Source organism: Chiloscyllium plagiosum, unplaced genomic scaffold, assembly GCF_037043375.1.
Source record: "Chiloscyllium plagiosum isolate Xiang-an unplaced genomic scaffold, Cpla_swu_hap1 HiC_scaffold_30, whole genome shotgun sequence".
In the NCBI taxonomy this organism is placed as follows: domain Eukaryota; kingdom Metazoa; phylum Chordata; class Chondrichthyes; order Orectolobiformes; family Hemiscylliidae; genus Chiloscyllium; species Chiloscyllium plagiosum.
Window position 1 is genome coordinate 24,493,841 of NW_028270168.1, and position 15,141 is coordinate 24,508,981.

The following is a 15,141-nucleotide window of genomic DNA, read 5'->3' on the forward strand; positions in this document are numbered from 1 at the left end:
GCTCCTCCGCCCTTGAGCCCCGCCCCTCCAACCGCCACCAGGACAGAACCCCACTGGTCCTCACCTACCACCCCACCAATCTCCATGTACAGCGCATCATCCGCCGTCACTTCCGCCACCTCCAAACAGACCCCAGCACCAAGGATATATTTCCCTCCCCTCCCCTATCAGCTTTCCGTAGAGACCACTCCCTCCGCGACTCCCTTGTCAGATCCACACCCCCCACCGACCCAACCTCCACTCCCGGCACCTTCCCTTGCAACCGCAGGAGGTGCAACACTTGCGCCCACACCTCCCCCCTCACTTCTCTCCAAGGCCCCAAAGGAAACTTCCATATCCGCCACAGATTCACCTGCACCTCCACCCACATCATCTACTGCAGCCGGTGTGGCCTCCTCTATATTGGGGAGACAGGCCGCCTACTTGCGGAGCGATTCAGAGAGCACCTCTGGGCCACCCGGACGAACCAACCCAACCACCCTGTAGCACAGCATTTCAACTCCCCCTCCCACTCCACCGAGGATATGCAGGTCATTGGACTCATCCACCGCCAAACCACAACAACGCGACGGTCGGAGGAGGAGCGTCTTATCTTCCGACTGGGAACCCTCCAACCACAGGGGATGAACTTGGACTTCACCAGTTTCTTCATCCCCCCTCCCCCCACCTTGTCTCAGCCGAATCCCTCCAGCCCGGCACCGCCTTCCTGACCTGCAGTCTTCTTCTTGACCTCTCCGCCTCCATCCTACTCCGACCTATCACCCTCACCTTGACCTCTTTCCACCTATCACATTTCCAACGCCCCTCCTCCAAGTCCCTCCTCCCTACCTTTTATCTTCTCCTGCTGAACACTCTCTGCTCATTCCTGAAGAAGGGCCTGTGCCCGAAACGTCGAATCTCCTGTTCCCTGGATGCTGCCTGACCTGCTGTGCTGTTCCAGCAATAAAGTTTCAACAATATCTAATTGCTATCATGCATCAAACTTCATCTTGTTTAACCTCTTCTTGTTTGACTACCTCGTGATTTTCCTCCACTGCAAAGCTGATCCTCTAAATCCCAACCTAAAAAGAGGAATGGGGGGGCAGCCAATCTACCTTATGGCGATTGAGAATCCAGCAAGCTCATACAAAACGGTGCCAGAAGCAATCCTTCGAAGATTTAATTAGCCAAACCATAATCTCCAGCACATCAATATGAGGGACAAAGTTAAACCATTTGCGACCATCTTCAGCCAGACGTTTTGGGTAAATGATCATTCTCTCTTTGTTCGCAAGGTCCTCAACATCACAATGTCAGTCTTCAGCCAATTCATTTCACTCCACATGATATCTAGAAATAACTGAAACCACTGGAAACTGAGAAGACAGTAATTTCTCTACATGTTCTGACAATAGTACTGTAGACTTGTTTTCATGGCCCATTAGCCATTGCAGTATCTAATGCCGACAGCCGTTTCTAGATATAACATGAAAGAATCACATTAGCTAAAGACTGGCATCTATGATGTTGAGGCCCTATCGAGAACGCCAAGATGGATTATCCACTTGATATTTCTGGCTAAAGGTTGTTGTAAGCGCTTCAGCCTTCAATTTTGCATTAATGTGCTGGAATCACCCCTGATTGAGAATAAGGATGTTTGTGGAGCCTCCTCCTCCAGTAAGTTGTTTAATTGTCGACCACCATTCACCACTAGATGTAGCAAGACTGCAGACTTTAAATGCAATCTATTGGTTGTGGAATCAATTAGCTCTTTCTATCACTTATTGCTTGAGCTGTTTGGCACACAAGTAATCCTATTATGTACCTTCACTGGGCTGAAATCTAAACTTCAGTTAAAAATCATACAACACCAGGTTATAGTCCCAACAGGTTTGTTTGGAAGCACCAGCTTTCGGAGCGCTGCTCATTCATCAGTTGGTTGTGGAGTATAAGATCGTAAGACAGACTTTATAGCAAAAGTTTAGAGTGTGATATAACTGAAATTATATATTGAAAAAGACATGGATTGTTTGTTAAGTTTCTCATCTTTTAGAATGACCATGTTGGTTTCAGTTCTTTCATATGTAAATCGCAGGACTTATTTTAAAGTTACATTCTCAAGTGAACTTTAACAATAGGAGCCATGTCGGCCCAGATAATGCATTGTATCAAGATCGCAAGAGATAAAAATAGGAATCTATAAACTTCATTCAACAATACTTGATACAAAAGGATTAAATGAAAGTAGGAGACAATGGTTGTAATAACTTTTTATAACACTTTTCTCAAAATTAGTACCACAACTGCAGATGGAGTATTACAGTATGTATTATTTTTAAAGTTTGGTTAATGTGAATTAGCTTTAATCTGATTGAAGAATTTAGACAGTTATTTGTAGAATGCGGACTTTTTTTTACCTGTATTGGATATAACACAATTTTGGCTCCATTACTTTAAATGGCGCGGCTATTGTGTGATTCTCCTGTAACGCAACTTCACATGAGAACGGAACTTTTACGTTATATCAAAACCGACTGTAAATTGCGACGTATGTGTGCTTTAAAAAAAATTAACATTTTGTACAAGTCTGGGAAAAACAACACTCAACTTCAGTGGTGTTCCTGGTGGGTCAAAATAAAAACGATCTTATATTTTTGTACTATCCTCCTTGAGGGCAGTACATGGATATTTACCTCTATTGATGAGAATCTGAAAGTATGCATTCAAATTAGTGAGTTTTCCATCCCTGAACCTACATCTACTCACCATGATATTTATGGCAGTAAATTGGCTGATAATGCATCTTAACCAAATACACTAGACCACATAAACTACATCCTCCACTTTTACTTGCCACATGGTAGGGCATCTCGTGAACTCACTTTCATTCTGAATGGCAAAAATTCTTAGATATTAGGGCAACACCATTAATTGATCACTAACCTATAACTAATGAATAAAATTTTTGGAACCATAAAGTTGCTAATTCAAATGAATACAACATACCGCGGAAGCTGGAAATCTGGAACAAATACTAAAAATGCTGGAAAAACCCCGGTCTGACAGCATCTATGAAGAGAAACAAAGTTAACATTTTGAATCTGATATGACTTCAGAACTGAAAAAGGTTGGAAAATGTTGTGTTTAATACTTTTGACAGAGGCAGAGGAGGGATGAAGGGATCAGTTGTATGGAAGCCCTGTGAAAGATAAAGGGGTTTGCTAATCGGAGTGAAGGAGAAATGGAGATGTGAAATGGGTCTAATGCAATATGTTGTAGGGTAAAAATGAGTCTTCTTGATTGAGGGAAAACTGAAAATGGGTTGGACGGGAGCGTGCAGTAGGAGGAGAATGGAAGAAAGCTGGGGGGCAAACATCATGAGGTCATGGTTTGAAGTTATCAGATTCAACATTGACTCCTGAAGATGGTAAAGTGCCAAATCTGTAAATGAGGTATTGTACCTCAAGATGGTGCTGTGCTTCAGTGGAATATTGCATCAGGCCCAGGACAGAAATGTGTGGCATGAGAGTAAGAGGAATTATTGAAATGACAAAAAACTGAAAGGACAGTGTTATTCCTAAAGACTGAGCAAAGGTGTTCCACAAAGTGGTCACCTAGTAGTGACCAACAGGGACTAGATCGATCAAAGGGGAAGTAAAATCATCTGAAAGATAAGTTTGTGGCATTGGACAATATGAAGAGTGGAGATGAATGGGCAAGTGTTATATCTTCTGCGGTTGCATGGGAAGGTGCCATGGGACAGTAAATTATAAGGTCTGTACCAGAATGTCACAGGGAAAAAGTCCCTCTGGAATGCTGACAGTGGAAAGAAGGGGAAGATATGTTTCAGGATGGCCTTGTACTAGTGGTGGAAATAGAGGAGGTCAATCCTTTGAATGAGGAGACTGGTTGGGAGGAAAATGAGAAGGAAATGCTATTAGTATTCTGCAAAGGAAGGGAAAGAGTGAGGGCAGAAATGTGGGATACAGGTTGGATTATGGCTGAGGGCTCTGTCAATCACAGTAGGGGAGACTCCTTGGTTATAGTAAAAAGGCATGTTAGAGACAGATGAGTGGATGTTGGCATAATCAGAATAGATGAGACAAAGATCGAGAAACTGGGAGAATGGAATAGAATCCTTGTAGAAAATTGGGTGTTAGGTTAATCAAGGTTACTGTGGTTTTTGGTGAGCTTGTAATGGATGTTGATGGACAATGCATCCCAAAAATGGAAACCGAGAAATCAAGGAAGGATATGGACCACATAAAGTTGAGAGCAGTATGGAAAATTGAAGCAAAATTGAATAGCTTTTCCAATTCTAGATAAGAGCAGGAAGCAGGACTAATGATATCACTAATGTATTGGAGAAAGATTTGTGTGTGAGGGTCCAAGTTGGACTGGTACAAGGGATGTTCCACATACCCCACAAAGCAGCAGGGATAGCTGGGACCTGCGTGAGTATCCAAAGCCACACATCCACTTGGAGAAAGTGAGATGAGCTACGGTTGCTAATTCACTCTGATTTTTAATTATTCTTTACCTGGACACCAAAGGTTTATCTGATTCTTTTGCCTGTGGCAAACTATCCAAGACACTATCAAGATTAGAGGAGCCATATATCAAAATTTATTAAACTGCATTCAGCAATAGTTGATGCAAAAGGATGAAAGGGATTCAGGAGACAATGTTTGTAATAACTTTTTATAATGTTTTCCTTAAAATAATTACAGATTGAGTATTACAATGTTTTCTTTTTAGGAGTCCGGTCCAGAATTCTTCCTCAATTTCATAAGCAGCTGCTTGATTGAATTACCACTGGGGCCTGATTTGGCAGAGTGTATGTGGTTAACATCAGTGTTTTATAAGCCAAACTTTCTAAATTTCCATATACTTGAAGGTAGAACATGGATATTTACCTCTGCTAATGTATCAAAGTATGCATTCAAATTAGTGACTTTTCAATTCCAGAATCCACATCTATTCATGCTGGCTGAAATGACATCTTCAACTAAATACAACAAAAACTGCATACTCCATCTGTTACACACCCAATGTTAATGTATCTCATCACTTTCATCCTCAATAGTAAACTTCTTAAAGATCATTTTTTAAAATAGTAGGGCTCCATCCTCAATGGGCTACTAACCTACAATTAATAGAATTTGTAAACCATTGTGTTGTTAATTCAAATGAAAGCAACATACTGTGGATGCTGGAAATCAAAACAAAAGCAGACAATGTTGGAGAAACTGAAGACAGGTAGCATTCTTGGAGAGAGAGAACATTTTTGAGTCCATTATGACTTTTTCAGAGCTGAAAGGGGTTGGAAAATGGTGGTGTTTTTTATACGTTTGACAGAGGCAAGGGGTGGTGTGGACATGTAGTGTAAAAGGCAAAGGAGTTGTTAACTAGGGTAAAAGAGAAGTAGAGGAGTGAAATGGGTGAAAAATCAAGAAGTAGAAGGTGGAAAATGAGTCCTCTCAGCTGAAAGAAAACTGTACAAGACAGAAAGCAGGCAAGCCTGTTGGTGGAGCAGAAGAATGTAAGGAAAGACAAATATCAAAAAGTCAGGCTTTGATGTGGTGACATTCAACATTGAATCCTGGAGGCTGTAAAATGTCTATAGAGAAAATGAGGTGTTCCTTAAGCTTGCATTGTGTGGAAGCTTCAGTGGAATGTTCAGCAGGTCAGGATAGAAATGTTAGCATGGGATCAAGGCAACATATTGGAATGGCAAGAAAATGGAAGGTTGGGGTCATTCCTATGGATAGAGTGGAGATGTTTTGCAAAACAGCTACCCAATCTGAGCTTGGTCTCATCAATGTAAAGAAGACCACTTTGTGAGCAGCAAATACAGTAAACCAGATTGACCAAAGTGCAAGTAAAACACTGCTTCCCCTGAAGGTGTGTCTGGGGCCTTGGCCTGTAAAGAGGATGGGGGTAAACTGACAAGTGTTGCATCTTCTGCAATTGCATGGGAAGGTGCCTTGGGAAAATGAGGAAATGGGAGGATTGATGATGAATGGACGAGGGAATTATGGTCTGCTGAGTGGAATGGAGGGGAAGTCATATTTGATGATGGCATTATGCTGCAATTGGCAGAAATGGTGGAAAATGATGTTTTCAATTTGGACGCTAGTCACATTGAAGGAGGGCAGGACAAGGAGAACCCTATTATTATTCTCTGAAGGAGAGGGAGAGATCAGGGGTAGAAGTACGGGAAATGAGTTGGACATGGCTGAGGGCGCTGTCTCCCCCAGGAGTGGGAAATCTTGGATTGAGGATAAAGGAGATCATGTTGGAGGCAGCACAGAGGAAGGTAGCATCATCAGAACAGTTGTGACAAATCACAGTGTTGTGTGATTTTTAGTTGTGACAAAGTTAGAGAAACAGAGAGAATGGGAATAGAATCCTTGCAAGAAGTACATTGTGAAGAGGTGTAGTCAAGGTGGGGGTTGGTGAGCCTGTATTAGATATTGGTGGACCGTCTATTCCCAGAACTGGAAACAGAAAAGTCGAATAGGTAGACCCACAACACCATTAAAGAGGGAAATCTATGATTTTTGACACAGCAACATAAAAGGAATGGTGATATATTTCCAAGTTAAAATGATGAATGGCTTGGAAGTGAACTTGCAGGTGGTGATGCCATTCCTGTTCTTCCAGATGGAAGTTGTCATGAGTTTGTAAGGTGCTGTCTATTCCCCTTTGGAGAAGTTCTGCATCTTGCTGATGGTACACATTGCTAATATTACATGTTTATGGTGGAGGGAATGGATGTTTGTGGACATTATGCCAATCAAACATGTTGCTTTGTCTTGGATGGTGTCAAGTTTTTTCAGTGTTGTTAGAGCTGCACCAATAAAGCAAGTGGGAGTATACCATCACAATATTTACTAATACTATTTCCTGATGAAGGGCTTTTGCCCGAAACATCGATTTTCCTGCTCTCGGATGCTGCCTGACCTGCTGTGCTTTTCCAGTACCACTCTGATCTAAACTCAGCTATCAGAGAAACACATTCAGTTCACTAATCTTCTTTAGTGAAGGAAACTGCTGCCCTTACCTGATCTGGCTATGTGTGATTACAGACCCACAGCAACTTGATTCACTTTTAACTGCCCCCTAAAATAGCCTAGAAAATCACACAGTTGTAAAATCTGTTAAAATGAATTAAATGAATGAAAATGGGCAGACTGCCTGGCATCAGCCCAGGCACTAGAAATGACAATGAAAAAAATCAGCACAGTTAAAATTAAGAGGTTATTGGCAAATTTGGGAGTACTGTTCTACAGATTAGTCAAGCAACAGCCTGACACAGTCATATCCATGATACTCACAAGAACCATATCTCACAGACAACGTCCCAGACACCATCATCACCAGCAGGACAGATACAGCAGATGTGGTAGCACAGTGGTAGACAGTCAGGCAACTCAAGATTGGGTATCCACGAGGCACTGTGGGCTATCAGTAGCAGCCATTTTGTACTTTCACAACCATCAAGCCAGAGAATCAACGGCGATTCAATGAGGAGGAGGGAGGGCATGCTAGGAGTTCAATTTTCCTAAAACTGATGTGTCAATTTAGTGAATCGACAACACAGGCCTACTTGCATACCAAACAGTAAATGCAGCCAGCGATAGATAGAGCTTCATGATCCCACAATCAGTGGATCAGATCTAAGGTCTGCAATCCTGCTATATCCAGTCATGAATGACGGTCGACAATTAAACAACTCACTGGAGGAGGAGACTCCAAAAATATCTCTGTCTTCAATGATGTCAAAGCCCAGCACATTAGTAAAAAATGTAAAACTGAAGCATCTGCAGCAATCTTCAGCCAGAAATGTCAAGTCGGTGATCTTTCTCAGCCTCCTCTGGAGGTCTTCAGCCAATTTGATTCGCTCAATGCAATAGTCAGAAACAGTTGAAGGCATTGGAATAACAAAGACTATAGGCTTTGACAATATTCTAGTAATAGTACTGAAGATTTGTGCTCTGGAACTTGCTTCACCTCAAGCTGAGCTGTTTTGCACCTAGCCAACAATTTAGAAAATTGCCCAGTTATGTCCTGTACACAAAAAGCAGGACAAATAAACCCAGCTAATTACACCTCATTAGTTTACACTTGATCATTAGTAAAGTGATGGAAGGTGTCGTCAACAGTGCGATCAAGCAGCATGCACCTAGCAATAGCTTGCTTGCTGATGCCAAGTTTGGGTTCTGCCAGGGCCAATCATCTCCTGACCTCATTATAGTCTTGGTTCAAATACCAATAAAAATCCAGGGGTGAGGTGAGAGTGACTGCCTTTGACATCAAGGCTGCAGTTGGCCAAGTGTAGCATCAAAGAACCCAGGCAAACCTGGAGTCAATGGGAATCAGGGAAAAAACTTCATGATGGTTAGAGTTATACTGGCACATTGGAAGAGGGTTGTGGTTGTTGGAGGTCAGTCACCTGAGCTCCAGGGCATCTCTGCAGGAATTTTGCAGGGGAGTGTCCTAGGCCCAACTATGTTCAGCTGCTTCATTGGTTACCTTCCCTCCATCATAAGGTTATAAGTGGAGTTCTTTGTCAATGATTGCACAATATTCGACACCATTTGTGACTCCTCAGACACTGAAGCAGTCCATGCCCAAATTCACAGAGACCTGGACAATATCCAGACTTGGACTAACAAGTGACAAGTAACATTTACACCAAACAAGTGCCAGGCAATTACCATACAGTCATAGTCATACAGCACAGAAACAGATCCTTCAGTCCAATCAGTCCATGTTGAACATAATCCTAAAGTAAACTAGTCCCATCTGCCTGCTTCTGGCCCATATCCCTCCAAACTTTTCCTTTTCATATACCCATCCTAAGAGACAATCTAACCATAGTCCCTTGACAACCAATGACATTATCATCACTGAACTGGATGAGTCATCTAAATACTGAGGCTACCAAAGCAGGTCAATGGCTAGGAATATTGCAGTGAGTAACTTACCTCCTGACTGCCCACATTCTGTCCACTATCTGTACTGTTGTTTTGCTTGCTTTTCACATGAAGAAAGATTTATTCTAAAAATGAATTAAAGTGGAATCTGTTATCACCTAACAAAATCTACTGTAACGGGAATACTAGAGACCTAATAAAAATAGGGAAGAGGCTATGATTATATATTAGTTAGGGGAAAACTGGGTGCAAATTAGATGTACAAATATAGGGAATAAGTGTTCTAGTATTTGTGGTGTGTGAGCTAGAAACAACACTTTAACTGGAAAAGTATATGGTTTGACTCTAAGTGGTATTTTAATCTTTGATATGTAACAATATGTACCACTGCTCATTATGTTTTATATGCTCTCTGTACTGTTGCTCACCATCGGGTAGCATCCACCTTTATGGTAGAAATCTAGAGGACCTCGTGCAGTAGAGGAAGAGACTTTTGTCTTGAACAAGATGTTTATTGTAGAATGGCTGCTAAGTACAAATTCTTATAGAGACTACAAGCAAGATCCAAATAACAGGTGTTCACCCTTCAAAGTCCAAAGTTGCTTTCCTCAGCCTCTGTCCCGGGTCCATGTGACATCATTATTGTGAGTACAGCTTAAGGCATTTCTCAGTTTTAACCTTTTCAGACCCTTGGACAACAGAAATGTTTGGAATAGATTGTTACTCAGCAAGGAGTAAAACCTTGGGACATGCTTCAAATAAGAATGATGCAAATAAATGCATTCAACAATTTGAAAAGATGATTCAATGGGCAAAAGAATGAGATAATGTTGCAGAACTGTTGGAGTTATAGAGGAGTAAAATTAGACAGACTAGATTACCTGATGGAGCCATTTCTGTGCCAAATATTTCATAACATTAGTAGGTGTGGATTCCAGGATTGAAAAATTGCTTATTTGCTTATTCGAAGGCATATTTTGCTCTCCTCATCACCTGAGGTGAATATCCGCATTATGCTCTCAGGGAGGATTGGATGGAAATTTGAAAGATTTGGCTTGCAAACTGGTGATGTGAGTCAGGTACACTCTGTCACCATAGGCCACTGGAATAACAAGCCAAGGATCTAGTTAAAGTTCTGGGGAGCCAGCTTTGAGTCGTGCCGTGTCAGATGGTAGAGTTTGGACTTGAAAAAAATCTAGAATTAAGAATTTAGTGATAACCATGAAACTATTGTCAGCTATCAGAGAAAATTTCTGGCTAGCTTTCTCTCATATACTAACTTTTCCCTCTTTATTAATTTATTGGTTGTTATTTGCTTTTCAAAATATTCTGTCCAGTCTTCTTACCTTCAAACTTACTTTATATACTATTTAAAAAATTTAACAGTATCATTAACATTTCTAGTTAACTATGGATGGTGGGTCCATCTCTTACAAAGTTTCTTGCTTGTTGGGATTTTTCTGCTCTGTGTGTTCTGAAATATCTGCCTGAATACCTGCTATTGCAGCAATATTAATCTACATTTTAACCTAACTTGCTAATCCACTTGAGCCAGCTTTGCTTTTTTGCACTCATGCCGCTACTGAAGATTCCAAAAATGGATCTTCGTCAATTACCAGACACTTACCAAAGTTTTTCTCCTGCAATAGAGTGAGAATCAATACCTGAGGCTTTAATAGTTAGGAATGACAAAAACAAAAGCAACAGAGCACTTCTTTCTCTTCCTACCATAATCATTTGATTTTAGAACTCTGTTGTAAGTCACATTCATAGAATCGTAGAATCCCTACTGAGTTAAAAACCCTCATAACATTAAAGAAGTATTAAGATGTGCATAGAACATAGAACGTAGAACAGTACAGCACAATACTGGCCCCTTGGCCCTCGATGTTGTGCTGACCTTGTGAGTGCAGAAAGAGGCCATTTGACGCATTCTGTCTGCACCAACCACCCAATCTGTCTGCACCAACCATCCAAAGAGTATCCCACTCAGACCAACCCTGTCCCCAAATACATGCATTTTTTTTTAACCATGGCTAACCCACCCATCCTGCACATTCCTGGACACTACTGAGCAATCTTTAGCTTGACCATTCCACCTAACCTGTAAATCTTTGGACTTAAGTGCTAAGCTCTCAAGTACTAAAATATAGTTAGCTAGTTTTATGTGCTCCTAAGACAAAAAGCTTAATTGACTCATTAAGGATCTAGTTTCAGTTGGTTCTTAATTAAGCTGCTCTTTAACGGGAAGCCTTTTCAAAACATGGCTTAAGGCTGGCAACTTCAACTTTTAAATAAGATTTCAGTTTGATCCCAGCTACAAACTACACAATAAATTATCTTTGTAGACAATAAAAAATCAGACTTCTGTACTGAAAAACTGGTTGCAACTGAATGACCCGTAAGGCCATTTTGGAAGACAGTTATAGTCAACCACAATGCTGAGGGTGTGAAAACGAAGGATGGCAAATTTCCTTCTGGAAAGAACATTGGTGAACCAAATGGGTTTTCATATCAATCAATTAATTTTACGCAGACTACTAACATTATTTTGGACAGTTTTTACTACAGATGTATTAATTAAATTTAAATCCGACCAACTGTGAAGATAAACTTTTAATTTATATCTCCAAAGCCATAGTCTGGACTCTTGAATTTCTAGTCCAGTTACATTATCAATGTGGTAATATTGCATTACTTAAATTAGATAGTTATTTTAAAGGAAAGACCATAAACTAACATGGAAACTCCATGTGTGAACAGGATTAGGACTACGGTTCATGTGAAATATGAATGCATGCGTCATCCTGCTAAATAATCTCTATTTTGAAATATATTTGCTTTACCAAAAATGTTTTTTTTTAATTAAAGCTGCTACAGCACTTTAAATCTTGTAGCTGTGTGCAAGATCCAAAACAAAGTTAACTTGACTCTCCTTACAACCCTCATAGACCTCCAAACAGCTGCAATTCTGGAGCACAGCGGAAAACCATTTTTCCTGTCTGTTTGTGCACTGGGATATCGTGCAAGCATTCCCATTGGGACGTTACATAAGAGGTTGCAAATACTGTATTTGGACTGATTTAAATGGATACATTTGTTCCCCTACATAAACTCTCAAAACTGTTGGATCATGAAGAGAGGACAGAGATCTGCACACTTTTTCTGATATTTGCATCAAGGAACAGCTCATTTTATTGGTGGAAAGGCCTGGAAAATTGGTCTTGTAATATGTTTTAGTATTGTGAATTATTTTGAACAAATTCTGAAGGAAATCTCTTAACTTTAGATGACAAATCTACAATGGACAATGAAGGCAAGAAGCAAATATGAAGGCATCTTATTTGTAAAACGCATACATACAATTGAGCACATCAAATGGCTGGAGGACTTCAAAGTGGATCCACATCTTCCACTCATTGTTATTTTTCCCAAATCATGTCAGAACCTGTCATAATGATAGGGGAGTCCAAAACTAGAGGACATAGATTTAAGGTGAGAGGGGAAAGATTTAAAAGAAACCTATGAGGCAACTTTTTCATGCAGAGGATGGTGCATTTATGGAATGAACTGCCAGGGGAAGTGGTGGAGGCTGGTACAATTACAACATTTAAAAGCACCTGGATGGGTATATGAATATGAAGCGTTTAGAGGGATATGGGGTAAATGCTAGCAAACAGGACTAGATTAATTTAGGATATCTTTTCAGCATGGATGAGTTGAACCAAATGGTCTGTTTCCGTGCTGTCCATCTCAATGATGTTAGGTGGATTGGCCATACTGAACTGCCCATAATGTCCAGGGGTGTGCGGTATAGGTGGATTAGCCATGGGAAATGCAGAGTTCCAGGGATAAGGTGGGAGGTGAGTCTGGGTGAGACACTCTTCAGAGGGTCAGTGTGGACTGGATGGGCCAAATGGCTTGTTTCCACATTGTAGAGATTTTATGATTGAAAATGAGAAGACAGCAATTTAATGTGCTAAACAGAAGAATCAGTAGTGATATGAGGTAGAACGTTGTTATACAGCGAGCGGCTGGGATCTGGAAAGCACTACCGAGAATATGGTGTCTTTGGATTGAATTGGGGCTTCTAAATGGAATTGTAAAAGAGCCTGAAGTGAAAAGATTTGCAGGCCATATGGAAAGCCTGGAGGAGTGGGAATAGCTGAGTTAATTTTCAGAGCGTTGGCATGAGCAACGTGGGCAGGATGGGCTCTTTCAGTTCTGTAACCATTCTTTAGGTCGAATATTTCCAGGTTTTAGGGCTATGGCAGCACATCTGGGAAAATTGGATGAGATGTCCAGTGAGGCCCTTCTCAAAATCAAGACCAAAAGCTTGCATTATCCAACAGCATGATAGACGTTCAGACAAGATTCTGACTAGTGACTGGCAAGAGGCCTAGCACCAGACATTATCACCAACATTATTATCTTATCTCACCTCTTGAAACCAGCTGCCAAGTGTTGCTGATTTGAAAGTTGGAGTGGTTGCCTGGTGACTCCAGGTCTCCACTTGCTCCTCTGGGTCTCCATCTTGGACATTTAGCACCAATATCTGAGGATAGGCTTTACATCCTACATCCATAGATCTTGGCATGCAATAAGTACCAACCTCACTGCATCATCATTGCACATCTTGGATGCATTTACAATATGCTTCTGCATTTCAATAGTGCACCTTTGAGCACAAGAGCGTCTTTCGTGGGAATGCTGCTGCCAGGACACTTTGTGCACAGATTGGACTAGGCTGCAACTCAGGGATGCTCACTTGCTCTCTCTCACTTTGTGCTTATCTGGATGCTCACAACAACCCTGCCTTCCTTTGTCTTTTTATGCGTTAGCCCCTAAGCTCAACATTAAAGTTTAACTGTGCTTCTAACTGTATGGCACTACACCAAATCAATATCACATCTACCAGCCATGTACATGCTAAACACACTGTATGTGCTACACACAAATGACTGTGTTTCAAAATCTATGGGGGTTAGTCTTCAGTCAAGTCCAATGAGACACCAAACAAAAAGAAATGCAGATGTTGGAAATCTGAACCAAAAACAGAAATTGCTAGAGAAACTCAGCAGGTTTGGGAGCATCTATGGAGAGAAAGAAGAGTTAACTTATCAGGGATCCCTCTTCAGAACACTGACTACTGCTTGGAAGAAAGGGCAGAATTTTAAAGGGAGCTGAATGACCTGAGCTCAGGAGATATTTGGTGAGTGGCAAGTACGTCCAGGAAGACAAGTAGTAGAATGGGAATAGAATCGTGTGAGAAAGACACCATATGGGCAGGATAGGTAGTTTTCAGGCACTTTTGGTGAGATGCAGTGAGAAAACTCACCAGGCCTTATGGAGAGAAAATATAATCAAACTGTTTTTAAACAAGGGCAAAAAATTGAATGCTAATACATAACTTTGATGTAAACTCTACTAATTCTTTACAATTCCCATAGACATGCAAACAGACACTCAAAGAGACAAGACACAAATATAATGGATGGGGACTGAAATGAAAGTCAGAAAAATATAATTCTAACATCCGTTTGCATCATGGATATTGATGTGTTGTTTTCTTTTGGCTCATTTCAATTCCTTTTGATTTCTTCTGACTCTTTGCGAGATAAAGGGTTTACAGATTCTTAATATTTCATTCATTTGTTAGGGATTCAGTCTGTCAGTACCTCTGAAGGTGTATTTTCCCCTTTTTCTTTTAACAGGGGATTTGCAAAGAGAGCAGCTCACTCAGGAGTGGCAATGGAGTATGGATAGTTACCAAGGATTTTCTTTTATTCCTGAGAGATGGATGCTTTCTCTTCACAGGCTGGGTGTTACTGCTATACTGCCCCTCCCAAGGCAGCAGCTACCTGCCCAGGAACTAATCAAGATTGTTTGGATTTCTTACTTGTACTCTCTACCCATTTTGCATTAAGAATAGATCCCTACTTGCTCTCTCATTGCGTACTTCTTTCATTCTCCTCAGTCTTTGAAGAAGAAAGTCAGAATAGTGAGACAACTGGTATAACTTGCATTGGTGAGGGAAATCCCTCTTTCGATTGGTATTGCATGAAAATAGAGCAATGGAAAACAAAAATCTTGTTTTATTGCTCAATATTTAATGATCATTGACTTAATCATGTGTACTATTTTGAAACAGTGTCTCTCAAGCTGGATTAAGTTTTTTGAAGAGGTGAATAAGAAGATCGATAAAGCAGATTGGTAGATG